At 43.8% G+C, this 5,196-nt stretch overlaps 1 long non-coding RNA gene across 1 annotated transcript; it reads left to right on the top strand.

The window, feature by feature from the left end:
- The first annotated feature begins 1,794 nt into the window (after window positions 1–1,794).
- Window positions 1,795–2,675, top strand: LOC143720467 (uncharacterized). Its single transcript, XR_013196573.1, has 3 exons — window positions 1,795–1,955; window positions 2,003–2,135; window positions 2,351–2,675. It is a non-coding gene; the product is annotated as an uncharacterized LOC143720467 (long non-coding RNA).
- Window positions 2,676–5,196: the final 2,521 nt, after the last annotated feature.

The raw sequence follows: 5,196 nt of genomic DNA, 5'->3' as shown, positions 1-5,196 counted from the left end.
GACCGGTCAGCCCCAAACTGGTGAACATCACCTGACTCCGAGAGCGTACGGCCACTTTCGTCGCTCGGAGAGCAAGGTCAGTGGCGGCGCGCAGCTCACTGAAGAGCCTCGGGTCAGTCCCGCCCTCCTGCATGTCCATGAGCGTCTGGGTCAGGTAGACCAGCAGAACGGTCACGGGATGCAGTGAGGCAGCTGCCTGTCCTGTGGCACTATAGGATTTCGCCACAGATACTGTGACGAAAAGAACTACAGGCTTGGACGGGTGCTTAGGATTGCGCCGGGAAGCACTCTGAGGACACAGTAGCATGGCAACAGAGCGTTCAACCGGGGGAACCCCAGTGTACCCATGGGCAGCGGCCCCTGAGGGGAGGAAAGGCGGATGAGACCAACGAGAGGACCCGTGAACTCATCATGCACGTCCGGGAGGAAAGATATTGGGGTTTGCCGTGGACGCGTCGGCGGCCTCACCCAAAAACCAATCGTCCCGGGAAAGCATGGCCATCATCCCCGGATCAGACTCAGGCACAGCCGTATGCACACCAAAGGGTGGCAGCTGTGAAGAGTCGTCATTTCCAGAAGAATCAAGCCCACCTAGTGATGCTGCTACAGACACAGCATCATCCTCTGTAGCTTCAAATGAAAACACACGGGCCACCCGAGGGTAGACTCGTGGAATCATCAGTTCGCTAGCGGGCACCGTCATTAAAGAGGGGGGGCTGGGGCGTGGACACAGAGTCGGCGCCTTGTTCCAGACCAACACCCTCAGGTCACCCTGTCCACCAGCCGAAGATCGGGTAGTGGATGAGGGGACTCTCACTCTTGCGAGTTCACCGAGTCTCGACCTATATATGACGCGATGATCACGTTCCCAGAGAGAACATGAGTCATCCACGAGCGCTGTTCAAGCATGATCAAAGCCCAAACACACTAGACAGCGCTCGTGCCCATCAGAGTCCGATACCAGTCCGCTGCAACCAGAAATGCACGGGCGAGCCGTCTTTAAAAAGACGTGCCGCGTGCGAGCTCTTTTATGAGAGGAGAAAAAAACTCCGCGATGTTGAAGCGCACAGGGAGACACACACACACTGGCAGATCACTGCACAGATCAGCAGGCACTGTGAGCTCGCTGCAGATCGCCGTCACACCAACACCGGAGAGAGAAGCTCGTCTCATAGAGCGAAGTCAGAGATGATTGTGGAGTGAAGAAATATTCTTGGCTCCGAAGCGAAAACATACCTGCATGTTGCCGGCGTCCTCCTTTATACCCACGCGGTGGGGCGGAGATACGCTATGCAAATTCCGCAGACCCATGGCATTTCATCGCCATTGGCTCGTTTTGTAATACTCGAAGTCGATAGGTGTTCTAAGCGAAACCCCCATTCGTCGTCATCCGACGTAACTCGGAGTGACTACGAAAGGGAACTAACTGTTCCGCATTTTTCATTGAAAGCATATGTCGTAATTTAGAAATATTATAAGATAAAAGAATGCGGTTTTACAGATGCTAGTAAAGAGGCATGGCTTTCAAATGAAAGATTGGTATCAAACAGCACACCCAGGTTCCTAACTGACGACGGACTTGACAGAGCAGCCATCAAGTGTTAGACATTATTCTAGGTTATTACGTGAGGAAGTTTTTTGTCCAATCATTAGAAACTCTGTTTTTTTCAGAATTAAGTAATAGGAAATTACTAGTCATCCAAATTTTTATATCACCTGTGCATTCCGTTAATTTCTTGAATTGGCAAGTATCTAATCCCATGCTTCCCATTGTGGTGGGAAAGCTTTTTACCTTCCCTTATAATTATGTGGATCGTAAGCCAATTAGCTGTCACCAGGGGGATATAAAGTGCGATAGACCTGTGTTGTACGTCAACGTCATTTGTCGACGTCACTGACGTGCCTCAAACCCTTTACTGTGGCTGCTTCCGGCATCAGGTGTGGACATTAGAGAGGTTTAGTAACTAATGTTCTCGGGTTGCGTGTTTTGTTTGCACCTTAGTAAGCTCTTGAGTGCCATTTCCTCTCGTAAAGTGCGAGTCAGCTGTTCCGTTTTCATGCGGACGTACTACTGCGGTGACTACCATTGTTGGGTGTGTGCGCTCCTGATTATGCACGCATCATATTCATCATTGGTATGTCTAACAAGCATTTACTAAGTTCGGGTGAGGCTCTATAGTAGTAATATTAAATGGTGAGATTCTATTTTACTCTATTAATAGGCCTGGTACACTTTTCCAGTGTTAATTCTTATTTTTGGGTTTTTGTTGTCTAATTTAACACAGGGCAATTCAGTGTCTTAATTATTCTGTGTGACTCATATTAAGATTGCTCTGTTCTTGTGCCGCAGGATTCGGGGCCAAAGGCAGGGGGGCCGGCTCTATTCCCTCTAAGTGGTGGTGGTGTGTTGTTCACAGTGTGCCGTGTCCATCCGTGGAGTAGGGTGTGAGTGCGTGTGTTTGCGTGCAAGGGTGAGAGGAATGATTTCCCTGTTATAGGCAGTCTAATCTCTGATAGCCTGACCCTGCTGGTAAGCCCCAGTTAGCTGGTGTCTCTGTGACCTTTTCAGAGCCAAACCCTTATGATGAGCTGTGCTTGACTGAGGCCTGATTTATTTTAATGATTGTTTTAAAGTGATTGTGTAACTTAATAAAGTCAACTGTTTTGTATTGTTACCCATGTCTCTGAGCGATTATTGATGAACGAACTTACGTGTCCTTTTAGAGACACTAAATTCTCTGGGTGTAACTCCCTGAGTGGCGTAGTTGGCAAACTATCCTTCAAATGCAACTCCGGGGTGTCACACCATGTACAGAATAATGTTGTGATCAATGGTATCAAATGCAGTTCTAAGATCGAGTAAAACTAATAGAGAGATACAACCAAATCGGATAAGAGCAAATCATTTGTGACTCTGATGAGAGCTGTGTCAGTACTATGGTACGGTCTAAATCCTGACTGGAAATCATCGCAGATACCATTTCTTTCTAAAAAGGAACATAGTTGTGAGGATACTGCCTTTTCTAGTATCTTTGACAAAAAGGGTAGATTTGAAATCGGCCTGTAATTGACTAATTCTCTAGGATCAAGTTACCTTTTTTTAATAAGAGGTTTAATAGCCAGCTTAAAAGTTTTCAGTACATATCCTAGTGACAAAGATGAATTAATGATATTAAGAAGAGGATTTATGACCTCTGGAAGCTTTTCTTTCAGTAGATTAGTCCGTATAGGGTCTAACATCTAGCAACTAATGAATGGAATTTTCCTCAGGGAGACTACAATGCACTGCCTGATGCGATACTGTTCATGATGGTTGCATAGTTATAATTATATTATCAATCTTGTAAGTAAGAAGTTGATAAAGTCATTACTGCTATGCTCTTTGGAAACTTCAGAAGTAGAAGTTTTATTTTTTGTTAATGTAGCCACTGTGCCAAATAAATATCTAAGGTTTTGTTTGTTTTGTGCATGACTCAAGAATTTTCAGGGAGTCATATTTATGCACATTATTTGAACGTGGTAAGGGACAAATGTAAATATCAAGCTCACTGTATTACATACATTCATTCCGAGCCTAACAAAAAACTGCATTTTTCCGTTATACAGGTGATTACGATGGGATCCAGCTTGGTGACAGGGGCAGGCAGGCAGTATTTTATGACGCCATTCCTTGACCCAAACCCCGGACCACAAACCTGTTACAATGCAGCTATAGCCAGGACAAGGGCACGCATTGAAATTACCTTTGGGCTAGGGAAGATTTCAGTGTCTGAAAAATCTAAGGGTTGCACCTGACATTGTGTGAGGTGCACAATGTCAGGCACGACATTGTGCCTGTGACATTATTGTTGCATGTGCCATATTACACAACATTGCCACCATCAGAAAGGATAGGAGCCCTGTGGTGGAGATGCAGCCTGATGATGACTTCCAGCCTGTGCACTTGGACCAACCTAGTCTGCACGGGACAGAATTGTGGAACGACATTTTTTAAAAAAATTAAACAAACGAACAAAAAAAAACTTAATTTAATGATTAATAAAAGACAAGACAATGTGTTTAGTTCTTTCAGTTTTTATTTCAATTATTCTTTATAGCGAAAAGCCAGTGGTAGTCATCTTTTGCCTGCAACAATAGTACTCTGCATGACATAGTGTATTAGCACTTACTCTGAAATTCCTTTTGAAGCAAAATCTCTATCTCTAGTGCCAGTTTTTTCTTCTTTATGTTGTCAAGTTCTATTTCTCCCCTTAATTTTATTTTTTTCAGGTCAAAATACAAAATTTTCTGTTGAAGACTCCGTTTATATAGGGTATGGATACCACCCTTTGCCATTTGTTGATAAAAAGAAAAAAAGGAACTGTCAACACATGCCTCATGCTACAAAAATAAAAAGGAAAAGCCCTGCCCACCTCTGTATCACTTCTTTGTGCAGACTACCTTTCTGTAGGCCTTTCCTTTTGCAACTCATATTGCAGTCAGAAATAATATGTACACATGTATAAATCAAGTAACGTTATTTATGCCCTTACATGTACAGGAAGTCCTATAAAGGACAGTTATCTGAGAGGGTTTCTTCACTGTCCTGAGAAATGGAAACAAATGGTTGCACTTTGTTCCCTTTTGATGTAAAGTTAGAAAAAGTCCACTTTACTGCACAGGTTTCAGCCACCACTTGCTTGGGAACAGGTACAAGTGTTGGTGTATTATGTAAAACTGCACAAAAGAGGAAAGCACAATGTCATTACAATGAACTACACTGGTAAAAAATTTGATCAATAACTCATGGCAATATATTTTTACATTAACTACATAAGTTCAGCAGTTTTCACCTTCACAAGTCAAAGCAATTCATCACTACTCAATATTTAACAGTTGAGATAACTGTACCAGCCATTTGGATTATATGCCTACTTAATTTAATGCAGCAACAAATTATTTTACAGTTTAGTAAGAGAGTTCAAAGCTCATTTACTAGTAATGAATGTGTTGCTGCTACTGGTCCCTGGCTGTGGGTCTAAGGCACAAGCGTCACTAGGCCCTTTTTAGGGGGACTTCAGCCCAAACTTCTGCCCAGCCCCCCTAAAAAATATACTATAAACTCCGTAATCGGTAGGCCTACAGTGTAGACTGCTACACTAATTTGTGATCGCTTCAGCCCCCTTTAAAACTGGTATGAAAAGGCGGCAAGCTGCG

The sequence above is a fragment of the Siphateles boraxobius genome, unplaced genomic scaffold (genome assembly GCF_051911475.1).
Source record: "Siphateles boraxobius isolate OS27281-9 unplaced genomic scaffold, OSU_SipBor_1 65, whole genome shotgun sequence".
NCBI classification, from domain to species: domain Eukaryota; kingdom Metazoa; phylum Chordata; class Actinopteri; order Cypriniformes; family Leuciscidae; genus Siphateles; species Siphateles boraxobius.
Note: the sequence above shows the minus strand (reverse complement) of the source record. Positions and strands in the feature narration are given on the sequence as shown.